Here is an 18,634-nt window from a genome sequence, read left to right on the forward strand (position 1 = left end):
GGCAGAGAAACCGGATCCAGGGGGGAATCACGAGCAGTTAATGAGAATCAGCTGCACTGTAATTCAGACCACAGCACACATCCTGATCTCCGGGCACAGGGAATTACATCCATAAACAGGCTAGACTTGATTTTATGCAGCACTTTCAACCCCCAAAGAATCGCAAAGCACGGCAAAGCACACCCTTGTCATTGGTGGCTTAGTAACGCAGGAGGCAAACAGGGAAACTGTGTACCCCCTAACTCGGGCTCAGAGCTTTCATTTAGAACCCGTGCTGTCCACGGGGGCTGGCTTGCCTTTGATGCTAGGCAACCCTTTGCTGACAGGGAAAATATGCTGCTTTTTCTTTCTGATAAAAACTCTCCCATAAAAGAAAATTTAAGCTGGGCGTGGTGGCGCACAACTTTAATCCCAGCACTCGGAAGGCAAAGGGAGGCTGGTTGCTGTGAGTTCGAGGCCAGCCTGGTCTACAAAGTGAGTCTAGGACAGCCAAGGCTACACAGAGAAACTGTCTCAAAAAAAAAAAAAAGAAAGAAAGAAAGAAAGAAAGGAAGGAAGAAATTTTAATATCCTCTAAAGAGGTTTTCAAACTTTGACCATGAGCCACAGTAAAAATGTATAGACTCTACCAGACTCACTACATATACATATACATATACATATACATATATATGTACACACATATATATTTGAATATGTGCATCTATGGTTTTTATAATCAACAGAAACAAGCACTTCACAGACTATTATTTATCCTCATTATATGAGATGCATTCATTCTGATGTTCTCAATTGTCTTTGCTTTCTGAAAAGCTGATCACTGTCTAATAATTGATCCTAGAACCCATTCCCACCAAGAAACTTCAGTTCTGAAACCTACTTACTAAATCTATTTCACTCCAACATCACGGCAGTCCAATTATACCACAGCAGATGGCCCAGGGACAGTCACTTTACCTTTTAAGTAGCAAGCCTTCTGGGATTTCTTCCAGTTTTAACGGACTGAAGTTTTGATGTATGGCACCTGTATATAGACTGAAAACTCGCCGAAGCCACAGCCCCTGCTGTGGTTGTTTTGAGAACGTCTGAGGATTGGCGTTTCAAGGTGGGAAGAAAGCCTGTGCTTCCTGTGCATTGAACAGAGCTTTGGAGGTGCACGAAGGAAATGGCTTCTCTGTGGAGAAGTAGTCAGTGCTGTAGCTTAGCTACTCATCCCAAAGGCTGAGATGACATCACCCGCTACCTGCTTTCCTTGTCTCTGGATTCCACTGCCCTCGGTGCTGGCATTTACGGAAAGACTGACATATGGTATCAGAGATAATCCTGAGGTGTTCTCAACAGAAGTTCAACCACTCTATCAAGCCATAGTAAACAGGGCCCTTTATTTTGACAAGAGCCCCCCAGGCTTCTCAATAGTCCAGGTTGGATCATGTGCCCATTTCTGAGCCAATCACATGGACTAGAGACATATATACCTTCCTCCAGTTGCTCAGGTCTAAGTAATCCATGAGGCACAGTCAAGGGCCAAACTAAACCACACAGAACTTGACAATATTGCATCACAAAGGAAAATCAAAGGGCCATTTCCAAAAGTGCAAAGCAAGAATTACAAGCAGGCGATGAGAAATGAAGTGAGCGTTAGCTCTGAACTGCTTAGGCCACCAGGCCTTGTCTTCTGTTCAGTTTTAAATCGCAGAGAGGAGATGGGAACTTTATTATTGCACTTGGAGAATACTTACCGTTGAGAGAAACACACACTATTTTCCTGCTCCAATCGCTTTTATAAGTCGTAACAAGGGACTCTCCTAGTTTTCAGATGGAAAACTTAATGTGCCATGAACTTCTGATCATAAGCCTTAGAACTAAAAGCTCTCTTTGGGGCCTATTAGAAATCATCTCAAAACTTCACACCATGATTTTTTAAAAAATGTAATTGCATTGTTCTGAAGCTGTCTGCCCAGGCAGTGTTTAAGCTCATACGTTCCCATGGATTAACCAAGGTATTGTGTGCTCATCCAATCAGCTCAACCCGAGTCATGAATACTTGCTCTGTCTTGCACTAAAGAGCAGACGGAGGGGAAACACCCAGCCTCCCACACAAAACAATGTTCACAAAATCTGACAAAGAGGGAAAAAAAAATCTCAGGGAGACATGGCTCGGATATGATCATCATCCTGTATTTTGCCAATACCGCTATTCTTCTGGGAAGCAACAAAGCGGAACTGTGACTTTTAGGCTCTGCAAATGTTAGTGCAGTGCGTGGGAGGTGGTTAGCTTGCCCCAACACAGACAAGGAACGCGAGGATCAGTCGCACATTCTTGCTTTTGCCACATTCTCCTTCCAACCTATCTATCAGGCCACAGTCTGGGTTTGTGTTTTTGTTTGCTTGCTTTGCCTTGATTTTCATTAGTGTGGAGTTTCAGAAAGTAATTTCTGGTGGAATTTTTTCAATGCAGACTGGAAAAAGACAGCCCTAGTGTAATGCAGGCATATTTTTGACTTTCAAGAAAAGGGCACACTTCTTCTCATAAAGCGTGTGTGTGTGTGTGTGTGTGTGTGTGTGTGTGTACACATGTGTATGTGAGTGTCATGCACATGTATTGCAGGAGAAGAATGTGCCCATGCATGTGTGGGCACCAGAGGAGGGCACTGGGTACAGCATTCCTTGTCTTATTCTTTTAAGGCATTAAGGCAGGGTCTCTTGGGCCTGGAGCTCACGCTTTCTCCTTACTCTGGCAGCCAACAAGGCCCGTCAGTCCATTTCTGCTCTTCACAGTGCTCGGTTACATGTGTGTCCAAGGAGGAAGACCCAAGCTTGTTGCACAAGTGCTGAGGTCTCTCCAGTCTCCCTTAATGCTACTCTGAGTTGGGTTTTCAATGCAAAACATATTTATTTCCTTATAGGTATCACATATGGAACAAAGAAACTGGCACTCTTCCACTGCCTAGACGATTCCCTTCTTCTTTCCTTGGCCTTTTCTTTCTCCAGTCTTCACATCTTGGTTTAAATGATAGAACATGTTTTCTTCGAGATTAAATACTATAAATTAAACATAAACAAAAGTGAAAAATAGTTACCTTGCAATTTACCCAACCCATTTCAAGCTCTCTATAGTGCAAGAAATGGAAACATATGTCCAAGCAAAATCTTATATGTGAATATCCATAGCAAAATTATTTGTGATTGCCAAAATGAGTGGATCAGTTAATGGGCAAGCAAAATGTGGGTTAAGGTAAAGTATTAGTCAACCATAAAAAGGAAGCATGGACGGCCTGCTAGTCCACATAAGAAGGAAAGAAAGCAGTATTGCTATACACAGTGATGTATATCCATCTAAAAACATTATATGAAGATGTCACTGTAAAAGATCACATATTGTATAATTTCATGTACAAGTCTACAAAGACGGGAGAGGGATGAATGGTTGCACATGGCTGGAGGTAGAAACAGATTAACCGCAAATAAGTATATGAGAACAATGTTGTAAAATTGAATTATAGAAATAGTTATATATACACCTTGATCAATTTAATAAAAATAATTGAGCTGACTATGTAAAATCAGTGATAGGCTTAGGTTTCTTCTTCTTCTTCTCCTTCTTCTTCTTCTTCTTCTTCTTCTTCTCCTTCTTTTTTATTTTTATTTTTTACTTGTATTCATCCTGTGTGAGGGGGGCCATGAGGCAATCTCAGGACAACTTGTGTGAACTGCTACTCTCCTCTTCTTGTGTGAGCGCCTGAGTTTGAACTCAGGTCACCAAGTCAAGTGCCTTTTCCGACCTAGACACCTCACTAACCCTTACTTTCCCTATTTTCAAAAGTCTCACATATCTTAAAGTACTTGAACTTGGTCTCACACCTTATCTGTACCACTAACCAGAATGATCTTGGATGGGTCATTTGCCCTCCCTAAGACCAAAGAGAACAGTATTCACATTCACTTATTTGTCTCTAGTCTCAAACGTTATACTGCCTGAATTCGTACTGCCCAGTGTGCCATGCGTGCTGTGACCATTCTTTCAGCCCCTTTCCACCTGTCCCATGGCGTGGTAAAGGTGTCTGGAACCAAGAATATGAGTGAAGATTCCAGAACCAGGCGGTCTGGGTCTGAGTCCCCTTTCTAAGCTCACAACCACATGGCTGCCACTTAACCATACTCTTTCATCACTACAAATGGAGCCCTGTAAGATACCAAGGCTCTTATGAGCATCAAATGAGATGATACAAACAAAAGAAGTTCAAATTACTCTGTAATAAGATATTTAGAAATGAACAAAGGACCTGAACAGATATTTCTCAAAGGAAGACGTACATATGACGTATAAGAAAGAGTACTTGACGTCATCAATCGTCAGGGAAACATCAACTGAAGCCACAGTGAACTGTCATTTCACACACGTTAAGCTGGCTAGCATGAAGGTGACATTTAAATGCTGGCGAAAATGTGTAGGGAAGGGTGATGAGCAAGACAGCCCAGTAGGGAAAGGCCTTTGCTGACAGCCTGATAGCCTGAATCTGGTCCCCATGACCCACATGGTAAAGGCAAGAGCCAACTCCCACAACTCGTCCTCTGACCTGCATATGGGAGCTGTGTCACCAGCCTTGTCTCCACGGTGTTACCCATCAGGAAGGAATGCACTTTAGGAATATCCTGAAGTAGTTCCTACCACCCACCCAAAGCTTCAGCAAGACCCAGACGGCCATGCCTAGAACTCTGTGGATGAGGATAAATTTATATTTTGTTCTTACAGTCATGTGTGTGTATGAGCACATTGCACATGTGTGCTGACGCCTGGGGAGGGCAGAAGAGAGCATCAGATCTCTGGGAAGTGCAGTTCCAGGCCACTGGGAACTGGCAATATAAGTGCTAAAAACTGAACTCCAGTCCTCCGGAAAGGCAAGAAGTGTTCTGAACTGCAGAGCCCCCAAGGACGACTCTTGCGGTGTATGTTAGCCCCCCATATACTATAACAAAACACCCGAGGAAGGTTAGATTATCCTTACAGACAAGGCATTTTATTGCTTTATATTTAAGGCTGTCTGGGGGGGGCTTTCCCTTCCTGTTTGTTCTCACTGTATGGACATTCTATCAGGAAGGAAGGAAAGAAAGCATTTGCTAGGAGTAGTAGGAAGGTTTCATCTGCGTTAGGTGACTTATGTTGGCAATACAAGGAGTTGGTAGAACATTAATTTTGAAAAGTGACATGGTAGTTCCTCAAAAAAAAAATCAAATCCTAAAATCTCTAAATAGAAGTATAGTATGATCCAATAGATTTACTTTGGCATCTATACCAAAATCAAATGAAATCTTAATGTCAAAATGATGCCTGTTCTGATGCGTAGCATTAGCTGTAGCACTGATCACAACAGCTGTATGGCCTATTGCAATCGTTTATTTGATGCAACTTAGGGTCACCATAAACTCTGGTATTGTCTGTGAGGGGTCTTCTGAATAGGTGGGACAACCTCCCTAAACATTAGCAAAGCCATTGCAAGAGTTGGGGTTTGGAACTTATTCTTTTTGTTTTGTTTGTTTTGGGGGGTTGTATGTTGGGTGGGGGGCATTGAGAAAGGGTGTCTTTGCATAGCTCTGGCTATCCTGGAACTCTACAGACCAGGCCGGCCTCGAACTCAGATCCTCCTGCCTCTGCCTCCCACGTGCCGGGATTAAAGGTGCGTGCTGCTATGCCCAGCTTCTACCTGCTTCTTGATGCCAGAGGCGATGCAACCAGCTGCCTCCCATTTCTGCTGCCATGCCATCGCTGTCATGCCGGACTGTCTCCCTTGAAGTATGAACCAAATAAATCTTTCATCCCAGCAGTGATAGGCAAGGAAGAGAATTACAATAGCCCATAAAGGGAAAAGTGACACCGGCAAGATGGCAGCGGCGCTGACCTTCCGCCGGCTGCAGGCTCTCCCCTCCTCAGGGCTGTGCGGGGTTTCAGGGTGCGGGTGTCGCCGTCGGAGCAGAAGGTCACGCACACCGGCCAGGTTTATGATGAAAAAGACTACAGGAGGATTCGGTTTGTAGATCGTCAGGAAGAAGTGAATGAGAACATTGCCATTGATTTGATAGCAGAACAGCTCGTGAATGAGGTGGACCGTTGGATCACATCCTGCGATGGAGGGGGTGGTACCCTGGGCCACCCCAAGGCGTACATAGACTTGGACAAAGAAACAAAAACAGAGTCGTGTGGCTACTATGGCCTGCCAAGCAGCACTATCACTAGTGTGGGCTATGTTCTGGTCCTCTGACGCCCATGGCGCATCTCCACATTAGATGTTTTGGTGTGAGGTCACTGCTCTGTGAATGGTGTCCCTTGTTATGAATAAAGGATGCTGCCACCCCCCCCCAAAAAAGAGAAAAGTGACAATTTTCAGATGTATCATACATGAATACTGGAATAGAATCTGGCCTGCAAATAGCAGGAGTGAGTCACCAAGATGGCTCAGGAGGTAAGGGTGCTTGCTGCCAATCTGACAGTCTGAGTTGGATCCCCAGAACACACAATGTGAAAGGAGAAAATCACTCCTTGAATGTTGTTCTCTGAGCTCCACACTCTCACTATGACATGCGCACATGTGCACACATGCAAACACACACACACACACACACACACACACACACACACACACACACAAATAAAAGTAAATAAAAAGTACCGGGCTGGAGAGATGGTTCAGCTGCTCTTTCAGAGGACCCAGGTTCAATTCCCAGCACCCACATGGCAGCTCATACCTGTCTGTAACTCCAGTTCCAAAGGATCTGATACCCTCACACAGTCACACACACAAGCATCACACCAAAGCACATGAAATAAAAATATTTTTTTAAAAAATACATAAAATTAAGCAGAGTATTTTATTGGCCGCACATATCTATACCTAGACACTCAGAAAGCTGACACGGGACGAGGGCTTGAGTCCTAGGGTTCTTAAGACCAGTTTAAACCACATAATGGGATGCTATTTTTAAAAAAGAGGCAAGAAATCATGCCATGTGTGAAATGTGGACAAATCAAAAGGTCACTGTGGAATAAAATAATAATCCAGGTACAGTTAGACACGTGGGGTCTACAAAAGCCAAGCTCTGGAAAGTAGGAGCAGAAGGGAGGTTACCTGCACTCAATAGGCTGTTCCCTCCTCAGGCTAGAGAATCTGAGAGTGGTAGCTTGTCCTGGGATGCCTGGGTGAGCATCCTAAGTGACATATAAGTGAGAAGAAGAGAAAGGTGTGGCTCTTAAAGAGGAAGAAGGGCCATATGATTTTTGGAAACAGAAAGGAACAGGGGATCCGAGATGGTCTCGGTGTCTTAACAGTGATAGAAAAATGAATCCAGGAGGACAGACCACAAAGTACATAGGATTTCATAACTGGATGGACAGATATTAGATGGAATCAGTAAGTCGAGGTTTGATGACGATAGTACCAGGAAAGGGAGGAGAAAAGAAACATGAGTCCTCTGAGTTGTCTGTGTGATGGACAGTCAAGATGGCCAGCATAGAGCTGGACATGCTTACCTGAAGCGCTGATGCTCTCCCTGCACCCAGTAGTGGGAAGGACCGAAGAAGCAGCGAATGTAGAAACCTGGCCAGAGAAGCAGACGTCAGAGGAAACAACAACCCCACCCCACGCCTACAGCCTTCATCCTTTATGTATCTCAGCAAGGCGTGTCACGACACTGCCTGTTTTGGTTATTGGTTTAGTTTGGTTTGGTTTGGTTTTTCTGAGACAGGGTTTCTCTGTGTAGCCTTGGCTGGCCTGGACTTGCTTTGCAGACCAGGCTGGTCTCAAACTCACAACATTCCGCCTACGTCTGCCTCCTGAGTGCTGGGATTAAAGTCCTGTGCCATCACTCCTGGCCCCTGGCTTTTTGGGTTTGTTTTCGAAAATAGATTTTTTTCCCCCTCATGAAATGAATCCTGACTGCCGTCCTGCCCTTGCCTCCCACACTTCTGAATCTCATTAGAAAACTAACAGGCTTCTACAGGATAAAATAAGGTAAAACAAAAACTGACACACTGGAGTTAGCCAAAACATGCAAAGAGAAGGAAAAGAGCCCGAGATAAGGCACAAGAAACAGCGACCCACTCATTTGCACATTCAGGATACCATAAAAACATTTAAATTAAAAACCATAATATATACACAAAAAGCCTGTAGGGTAAAGAGAGAGAGAGAGAGAGACAGAGAGACAGAGAGAGAGAGAGAGAGACAGAGAGACAGAGAGAGAGACAGAGAGACAGAGAGACAGAGAGACAGAGAGAGAGAAAAGAAGAAGAAGGAGGAGGAGGAGGAGAAAAGATATATGATTTTCATTTGCAAGTGGTTATGAGTTGGAGATAGCTTCTGGCTTACGGATGTGCCCACGTATCCTTTCAGGTCTAGGACCTCATCTGATGCGGGCCCTGTGCATGCTCCCTCGGTCTCTGTGAGTTCATATGTGTGTTGTTCATTTTGGATTGGAGGGCCTTAGTTTTCTTGGTGTCTTCCATCCCCTCTGGATCTTACACTTTCCCCACCTCCTCTTCCTAGGGGTTCTCTGAATCCTAAGGGGAGGAATTTGATGGAGACGTCACATTTCGGAGTGAGTGGTCCAAGGTCTCCTCCTACTCTGCATAATGTCTGGCTGTGGGTCTCAGAATTTGTTCCCATCTACTGCAGGAGGATGCTTCTCTGATGATGGCTGCGCGAGGCACTGATCTATGGGTATAGCAGAATGCCATGAAGAGGAAGTTTATTGCTGCTTTTTTTTTTCCTTTTAGAACAGCAGTATTTGGTTTCTCCTAGGTCCCTGGGATAGCTAGTCTCTGTTTTTTTGTGCCTACATTTCTCTTTTGGCAGCATGCAAAGTAACTTCCTCTATCAAAGACCCTAGAGCACAAGGGCGAAGGCTCTATGTGGGCACCAGCTTGACTTCTCTGTGTTTAATGAGATGATCGGTATCCGTGTTCTATTGCTGGGAAGAGACACCATGACCAAGGCAACTCTTACAAAGGGAAGCATCTGATTGGAGCCTGGCTCACAGTTTCAGAGGGTTAGTCTGTTATCATCATGGTGGGAAGCTGACAGGCATGACACTGGAGCAGTGACTGAGAGCTTTACATCCTGATCCTCAGGCAGTAGGCAGAAAGAGAGACACTGGCCCTGGTGTGGTTTTTTTTTTGAAACCTGAGAGGCCACTCAGTGATACACTTCCTCCATCAGGCACATCTCCTAGTCCTTCCACATGGCTCAACAGCTGGGGGCTAAGTGTGCAAATACATGAGCCTATGGGACCAGTCTCATTCAAGTCACTACACTGGCCTTTATCCCCACCTGTTTTGTATCAGTCTATTTAGTAAAAGGCAAAATAATAAATACAGGTGTCTCTAAAACAGCTCTTAACGCCAGCTAAGGCTTAAGTGGAAGGAAGATCCAGGGATAGGAAAAGGTGATTCTAGGTGCTGGAGAGATGGCTCAGAGTTTAAGAGTACTTGCTGTCCTTAAAGGACCTGAGTTCAGCTCCCAGGCCCCCCTGTTGGGCTGCTCAGAATACCTGCAACTCCAGTTATATGGGACCCAATGCCTTCTTCTGTCTGCCATGGACACTTATGTACACATGTGCAAATACACTCAGTGCTTTACACACATACACATAAATAAAATAATTTTAAGTGCTTCTATTGATGTAGAAGATATAGGTACCCTCGGCCAGTCAATATTTTCTAATTGAGTGAACTTCATTATGCAGGACACAGGCTCAGCCGGAGTTTATCTTGTTCCTGTTTTAAAGGCGAATGAGTTTGGAAACAAATGACAAGCTTGGCAAGATTTCCAAAGGGAGTATTTAAACTACTAGAAAAAGCAAACTGCAGTTAATCACCTTCAAACACTTCAGAAGCTGGTTTGGATCCAGCTGATATGTGAATTGCAAACTGCTTCTCTTTATTAAAGAAGCCTCAGGATAGAAGAGGGAATCGCTGTGTGGCCTTGTTATATTTACTGGAAATTATCAAACTATTTCCTTTCAAACATCCCACCTTTTCTGCCTTATTCTAATTTTCCTTGGCTTCTTCCTATTGAGGAGTTAGAACAATGAAAAGTTTTTTTAAAATATGTATTTTATGTGTCTATGCGGTCGTGAGTATAAAAGTCTGTGAACCATGTGCATGCAGGTGACCCCGGAGTCCTGAAGAGGGCGTCAGATCCACTGGAACTGGAGTTACAGGTGGGTGGTGAGCAGCTGATGTGGGTGCCGGGATTAGAACCTCGGTCCTCTGCAAGAACAGCAAGTGTTCTTAGCCACTGGACCATCTCTCCAACCTCACAATAAGGGTTTTGACGGATCTCAACCTCCGTAGCTTTCCCAACATCACCTGTCCTTGCCACATTGGGGCTGTACCTCAGGACAGTCCTCCTCCCACTCCATGTCCCTAAACACTTCACCAACCAGACCCTCCCAACTCAAACCACCTACCTGAAACTTCTTTCACCTTTGACATTCTAGACCTGGCTCTGCCCTTGCATACTTAGACCTCTGCAATCGCTCCTTCTCTGGTTTTGTGAACACTTACTTCCCAAACCCCTTCAAGCTGCACATAAGATGGACGCAGAAAAAGGCTAGCCTGTGGAGTTGAGTGGAAGGGGATCGTGAGCTGTGCGGCTGCCTTGGCTCGCCTGTAATCTTTCCCAGGCGCATTATCTCCATTTCCTAAAGCAGCTTGTACCAGTGACCGGCCCTGAGCTTTGACGTCAGGATTGAGTGAGAGTCAAGTACCTTCTGACATGCCTACAGATAGATAGCAACTGCTCCTTCAATAATAAGCATGGTTATTTTCACCAGCTGGCATGTCCACCAGCCATCGGGCGGGGTGATCTCACTCCAATTATTATAAACATATACCTGTTTACTAGACAACACCCATCCATTTGTTTATATGGGTAAGATAGAAAAGGAGACTTTGGATTTTGATTTTTTTTTTTTTTTGAGGTAAGCAACATTGAGTATATGTCATTTAAAAGAAGCCAATTATACTTAGGAACAGTGAATCACAGATATTAAAGAAACATATGAGGCTGGGGATGTAAGTGTATGGGCTAAAATATACTAAAGGGCTAGCATACGAGAAGCCCCGGCTTCAATTCAATCCCCAGCATCACATAAGCCAGGCATGGTGGCACATCCTGCAGTCCTCAAGGTAGAAGATTGGCAGGTAGCGGCAAAAGGATCTGAAGTTCTAGGTCATTCTTGGCTACACAGCAAGTTCCAGGCTAACTTGGGATTGTTTGAGTAAGACCCTGTTTCAAAGAAACAAACAAAAAGGAAAGAGGTCTACGAGAGAGAGGGGTGACTTGATAGATGATTTCCTTAAGTCAACAAAAATTCTTTGTGTAACCCTACTAACATCTTCCCTCAACTTATTCCCCAATGGCCCCCAGTGGGGGAATAAAAAGATTTTTTGGGGGGAGGGGGTTTTTGAGACAGGGTTTCTCTATGTTATCTTGGCTGTCCTGGACTCGCTTTGTAGACCAGGCTGGCCTTGAACTCACAGCGATCCGCCTGCCTCTGCCTCCCGAGTGCTGGGATTAAAGGCGAGCACCACCACACCAGGCTAAAAGGATTTTTAAAGAAATAAGTCCCTCCTGCAAGGGAGGGTAATAGGGTGGGGGTGGAAGAGTAGGAGGAACTGGAGGATACGAGTGATGGGAGAACAATTGAGTTGTAATCTGAATAAAAAATAAAAAATAAGAAAATTAAATGAGAAAAATATAATGGACTACAAAAATAAATAAATAAATAAATAAATCCCAAACTGGGCGTGGTGAAGAATGCCTTTTAAGCCAGCAGTAGGAGGCAGAGAGGCAGGTAGATCTCTGTGAGTTCAAAGCCAGCTTGGTCTACATAGGAGTTTTATGCTGGCCAGAGCTACATAGTGAGGCCCTGTTTCAAAAGAAAGAGGAGGAGGAGAAGGAGGAAGAGGAGGAGGAGGAGGAGGAGGAGGAGAACAGGGAGAAGCATCGTAATAAGCCTCAACAATAAGTACAGTTACTAATAAAGTACTGAGAAGAACATTTTCTCAGAATATACGGTGAAAATGTGCTCCTTAGCTGACTTAACATAAGGAATGAAATGTGTTGGTATCATGTTCTTGTGGACTGGGCACAGTTTACCCTTGGTCATTCAGATGTTGATTTCTCCACCCCGCTCTCTGGTTTCAATCAGGACACTGCATTGTGATGTTTATTCTAAGTATCTCCTGTTTCAAGTTTGTGTAAACATGTCACCATTTGGTCTCTGTTTTGCCAATAAAAACCAACTAGCCAATGCTGAGCAGTAACAGAGAATAGGGTGGGACATCCTGATCGAGTGAGGCGGGGAGAAAGAGAAGGAGAGGATGGAGTCACAAGGAGAGACCGGGAAACATCAAGAGAAATGAGCCAGGTCTAGGAGATGATTTAAAAGCAAGTATAAAGTGGGAAATCTGAATGGGACTAAACTATACTAGCATGGAGGTTTAGGACGGAGTAATTATTGGGCAGCATTGTGCTATAGGCTAATAAATAGATCCTGGTCTCTCTGTGTGGTTATTTGGGTATAAAGCTGGTTATGGAGTAACCTCTGGTTTCACTAAAATAATAATTCAATATTAATAATCCTTCAACAGAAAAGTCAGAAAACAATCTTGCTCCTGAAACCTCCACGTAGCATCCTGAAACACAGGTTGTGTGCACTACCATGCCCCCTCTTTTCTCTAGCGAGCTGCTCTAATCACTCAAAATACCTGGAGTGCAGTCATTGGCAAGTACATTGCCTCCCAGCCAGGCTTTGCAGGGAAAGCTTGTTAGCTCGACATAAGGGAAGCTTTCTCTGAAGTAATGAAAAGAATATTTTAAAATGAAACACCATTTTATTGTTTTTAAAGGGCCCAGAACTGAAGTTAGAATTTTAAGAGGGCTCTGAGACCTCAAGAGATGGTGATGGCCCCTTCCCACAGTTCCCTTGTATTTCAAAATAAAAACAACCTTAAAAGAAATGAAAAGAGTTCCAGCACTGATTTTCTTGATATTGCATAGATTTAATTATTTTTGTGTGCCTGGACATATTCCTGCAGGTGTCCATGAGTGTGTACATATGCCTAAGTGTAGAGGCCAGAGGTCCACAGTGAGTTTCTTCCTCAATCACTACCCACTTTTGCTTTGGGACTGGATCTCTCACTGTGTGGAACTCAACACTTCAGCTAGACTTGCCAGCCATCAAGCCCTAAGGGTTCTCCTGTTTACCTCATCAGTACTAGGATTACAGGAACACACAGTTGTGTCTGTCATTTTTTTTTCTTTCTTTCTTTCTTTCTTTTTTTTTTAAGACCAGCTGTCCTTGACTCACTTTGTAGGCCAGGCTGGCTTCGAACTCAGATCCATCTGTCTCTGCCTCCGAGTCTGGTTCAAGTATGTGTACTTTACCAATCTCTGCCCCCCCCCACCCCCCACACACTCCTGTATGTGAGTATTTATTTGTATGTGTTGCTTTGTTGTCATGTAAGCACATGTGAAGTCTGCCTTCCAGGATGCACGGCTATGAGCACCAACATATAGTAAACAGGCCTGGCAGAGACTGATCCAGCCAGAGTGGAACTTAGAGATCTCTACTCAAATCCCACCTGTTGGACCTTGAGCTAGTGACCACTCCCTAAACGTGCGTCCGTTACATGATGTGTGGTTGAAAGCTGGCTGTGGAGGGATGAAAGCAAAGTAGACAGACAGCAACAATGTCTGCTCTCTGGATGATAATAAAATTGAATGATAACCAAATGATAAAGTGCTTGCAGTTAACTCATTGTTCATACGCAAAGGATGCCCAAGCAAGGCACTGATGGTTTCCTTAAGTCAACTAACCACACACCTTAAAAATGTTTACTTTCTCAAGATGTATATAGACTGTTTAGATGATGAAGAACTTACCAAGAGCTCCACAAGTCATCCCAGCAGAATCTAACCAGGCTATTGTACCCCACAGTGTGGAGAGAAGGAAAGAACAGCAAGAAAGGAAATGCTAGACACCAACCTAAGGGGAAAAAGGCAGAACACACATGTCAGTGGGTGTTGAGGTTTGGGGGGATAAACAAAGTGCTTGTTGCAGGAGTCTTCCGGATGCCTGCTAAGAAAGCCTACTTTTCTGGAAAAGGCAGATTTTCAATAACCACTCAATTTCTTCCCATCTTATAATTTCAGTGAATGTGATTAAAATGAGAGAGAGAAAGGGAGACAGAGAGAGAGAGAGAGAGAGAGAGAGAGAGAGAGAGAGAGAGAGAGAGAAAGGGAGACAGAGAGAGAGAGAGAGAGAGAAAGAGAGAGAGAGAGAGAGAGAGAGAGACTGGTATGTGGTCCTCTTCCACCTGGCACACTTGTGATGGGTAGGCTGCACTGAGGACTTTCACTGGGCACTGATCCTATGTGCCAGGCGTTGCTTTAACACATTCTGTATCCAGCGTTTATTATCGACTTATTCTTGGGACTGAATAAGGAGCTGTGCAACATCCTCACTCTTTTCCATGCAGTTACAATCAAAAGCTGTAAATGGAAGTGGGGGATAACAGCCTCAAAGCTGCATTTTTTTTCTTTTTTCTTTTCTGATCTACATGATTCATTTAAGAATGGAAAAGAATGTTCTTTTCCATTCCAGAGACAGCCATATCATCTTTACAACTCCAGGCTCATCCTTGAGGCACAATAGTGAAAGTTGGAGTGAGTGGACTTGGCAATTTGGGCATCCTGGTCACCAGGGCTGCCTTCAACTCGGGCAAAATGGACAGTGTTGCCATCAATGACCCCTTCATTGACCTCAGCCACATGGTCTACATGTTCCAGTATGACTATACCCATGGCAAGTTCAACGCCAGAGTCACGTCTGAGAATGGGAAACTTGTCATCAATGGGAAGGTCATCTCCATCTTCCAGAAGAGTCTGCCAACATAAAATGGGTTATGCTAGTATGTTGAGGCGTCTCCTGGTGTCTCCACCACCATGTAGAAGGTTGGGGCCTACTGGAAAGGTGGAACAAAAAAGGTCATCATCTTTGCCCTTTCTGCTTGATGCCCCCATGTCTGTGATGGGTGTGAACTCTGAGAAGTATGACAACTCACTCAAGATTGTCTACAACTCTTCCTGTACCACCAACTGCTTAGTTTCCCTGGCCAAGGTCATCAGTGACAACTTTGGCATTGTGGAGAGACTCATGGTCACAGTTCATGCCATCAATCCCACCAGGAGACTGTGGATGACTCTCTGGCATGATGGCCACGGGGATGCCCAGAACATTATCCCTGCATCCAGTGGTGCTGCCAGCACTGTAGGCAAGGTTATTGCTGCAGAGCTCAATGGAAAGCTCACTGGGATGACCTTCTGTGCTCCATGCTCCTGACATGCCACTTAAAGGAAGCTTCCAAGTATGATGACAGAAAGAAGGTGGTGAAGCAGGCATGAGGGGCCCACTAAAGGGCATCCTACTTACACTGAGGACCAAGCTGTCTCCTGCAACTTTACTGATAATATTCACTCTTTGACCTTTGGTGCTGAAGCTGGTGTTGTTCTCAATGACAAGTTTGTAAAGCTCATTTATTGGTATAGCAATGAATATGGCTACAGCAACAGGGTAGTGGACCTTATAAACTTCATGGCCTCCAAGAAGTAAGGAGCCCTGGACCACCCTGCCCAGCTAGAACAGAGAGGAAGAGGGAGGCTCTTGACTGCTAAGGGATCCCTGTCCCATCTCAATCCTGACACTGAGTATTTGGGCCTCACAGATTCCATCCCAGACACCCAGAAGAAGTAGGTAGAGGGGCTGAGAGAGCCCTACTATCTTGAATCTAATCAATAGAATTCATTGCTCCTGCCCGCCCCCAAAGAATGGACCAATGTTCTTCCAAATGTCATTATTATAAAATATAAGGGAAGGCTGAGGGATTGATCAAAATTAAAGATGACAATCACAATATGATGTCTGATTGGGTTTGGATTCTGTACTTTAAAAAAAAAGCGTTTATTGAATCAGTTGACAAAACTGGCATATGGACAGTAGATTTGAAAAGAAGTATTGATCAATACTTAATTACCTTCAGTAGGTAAGTGCAGCGTGGTTGCATATAGGATACCCTTGTTCTCAGGAAACACAAGGGCTTATGGGTAATGCTGCATAGTGAATGCATTCTAGTCACAATAGGAATGTGTTTTTTATATATGGAGAATAAAGAGGCAAAATGTCAATAATTGGTGAAGTCCATTAATAGGTATGTGTGAGTTTTATGCTTATAATTTTTCTTGACACTTGAAATAATTTGTAAACAAATGTTTAAAAACTGTGTAAGACTGAAAAAAAGAGCAGGATCCCTGGCAGCACAAAGGTGGGAATGAAAATTCCAAGCACGTGCTGTGCAGCTGGGCATCATCAGGAATGATGTCCTGTTGTGACCAGTTATTAAAAGTTTGATCAGCAATGGTGAGCTTCCACAGATTTGGGCAGTAAAATGAAACATTCTCCCAGATTAAGATCTTTATTGTCATTCCTCTGAGGATGTAGAGTTGGTCAGATAGCCTTTATTTAGGCTCCAGGTCACCTACAGCACCAGAATGCATTCTGACGTTCATTTGTCTCTTGGGTCATTCAAATATTAAAGGTGGCGTTAAAATAGAACATACAACTGAACAGATTTTTGTCTTGAAATTCCTCTAGTATGTTTCTATTTCCAATCATCATTAGGGAATTTTTGTTTGAAATCCAAAAATTCCCAATGAGCTTAGTCTTGATAGCCCCAACATAACTTTCACCTGATTAAAAGTTGTGTTTTGTTTTGTTGTTTTACCATATGATTTATGTGCCAACTGACACATATCTCAGGAGGTGACTGAAACCAGCTCTGACTGGGAACTCTGGGAGAAATCATTTCCTATAGACTCAGCTATAAATGAAGAAAATATTATTACCTCAGGGGGGATGATGAAAGAGAGATAAATTATCCTTTGCACAACGTCTCAAGGTCTACAAGTCTTTTTTTTTTTTAAATGATGGATTCTAGTCACAATAGGAATGTGTTTTTTATATATGGAGAATGAAGAGGCAAAATGTCAATAATTGGTGAAGTCCATTAATAGGTATGTGTGAGTTTTATGCTTATAAATTTTTCTGTCACTTTTTCTTGATAGTACATGGAATGCAAACATTTTAGGCTGTTTTCTCAGAAGCTGATGAAGGCAGATGCCTCTGTTCACCAATTAAAAAAACTCATTTCCTTGCCCTCAGCCACAAGTGCGGATCCTTTCGATAGAATTAAAAATAAAGAAATTAATAGCCTGAGCATGGAGGTACACACCTGTAATCCCATCACTGGGGAAGCTGAGGCAGGATGATGATGGGTTCTGGGCTAGCCTGGGCTATAGTGAGACCTCATCCTCTCCAAAAATAAGAAACTCCTAGCCCTTGCCACATTGTTGCTTTTTCACTGAGTCACTTTATGAGCCATTGTGTTATCACTTTGCTGTATTTGGGGGAGGGTTGTGTGTCATTATTTTAGTTCATTATATAAATGTTAGAGTTAACTTTCATTGTCAACCTGACTGAATTTAAAGTCACCACAAAACATACCTCGGGCTATGTCTATGAGAGTGTTCCCAGAGAGGTTTAACTAAGGAGGGAAGATCGCCCTAAAAGGGAGTTCTGCTACCCCAAGGCCTGGGGTCCCAAACTGAACACAAGGAGAAAGCAGATGGAGAGCTGGCATCCATCTCCTCTCTGCTTCCTGACCAAGAAGGACATAATGTCATCAGCCACCCTGTGCTTCTGCCATCAAGCTTTTCCTCAAACTGTGATCCAAGACGAACCAACCCTTTCTTCTTTAAGCTGCGTTTCTCAGGTACTTTGTCATGGCAACAATAGAAGTAACCAAGACAACAAACTACTCTTGCCTTGGTTGGTGGCCAAATATAATTTTACGATTTATTGGGCGCCTATCCAGTGTTAGGCATGGAGAGAAAATTGATAGACAGACGGATCTCATCAATGACGTTTAGAACCTAGTGAAGGCAGAACATCAAGAAATGTATCCATACCTTGCTGAGCAGAGCGGTGGTGGCCCACACCTGTAATCCCAACCCTCGGGAGACAGAAGCAACTGATCTCTGAGTCTGAGGCTAATCCCAGCCCTCAGGAGACAGAAGCAGCCGATCTCTGAGTCTGAGGCCAGCTTGGTATATAAACCAAGTTCCAGGGTAGCCAGGGCTACATAGAGAAGTCCTGTCCCCCAAAAACAAACAAAGGAAAGAAAGAAAAGAGGAGACTTTGTTGTTCTTCCAAAGGACCCGAGTTCAGTTTCCAGACCCCACATCACAACTGCCTATTACCTTTAACTCCAAGGGAATGCAACGACCTCCGTGAGCACCCAGACACATATGGCATACACTCATACAGATACATACACAGGAATGAATATGAAAAATAAGAATATATCGTTAGATATTTTTTTAAAGAAAGAAATGTGAAGCCCAGGATTATAAGGATGGGGCCTAGTGTAAGTTCACTTTTAATAGTTCTTTGTAGGTCTGGTTGTAATGACTGTGGTCATAGATTTCCTTATAGGTAACGTGTATTAATAACACTCCGC

The 18,634-nt window shown here is 43.7% G+C and overlaps 1 long non-coding RNA gene and 1 pseudogene across 2 annotated transcripts; one reads left to right on the plus strand and one right to left on the minus strand.

Annotated features, from left to right (window-relative positions):
* Window positions 1-2,796: 2,796 nt before the first annotated feature.
* On the minus strand, window positions 2,797-18,135 carry LOC311588055. The gene is made up of 3 exons (XR_014776068.1): window positions 18,084-18,135; window positions 13,944-14,046; window positions 2,797-3,042 (listed from the first exon to the last, which is right to left on the minus strand). It is a non-coding gene; the product is annotated as an uncharacterized lncRNA (long non-coding RNA).
* Window positions 5,881-6,257, plus strand: LOC311588793 (NADH dehydrogenase [ubiquinone] iron-sulfur protein 6, mitochondrial-like; annotated as a pseudogene). Its single transcript has one exon. The product of its transcript is annotated as an NADH dehydrogenase [ubiquinone] iron-sulfur protein 6, mitochondrial-like (transcript).
* Window positions 18,136-18,634: the final 499 nt, after the last annotated feature.

This window comes from Acomys minous (assembly GCF_964271855.1).
Source record: "Acomys minous genome assembly, chromosome: 17".
Taxonomy (NCBI): Eukaryota; Metazoa; Chordata; class Mammalia; order Rodentia; family Muridae; genus Acomys; species Acomys minous.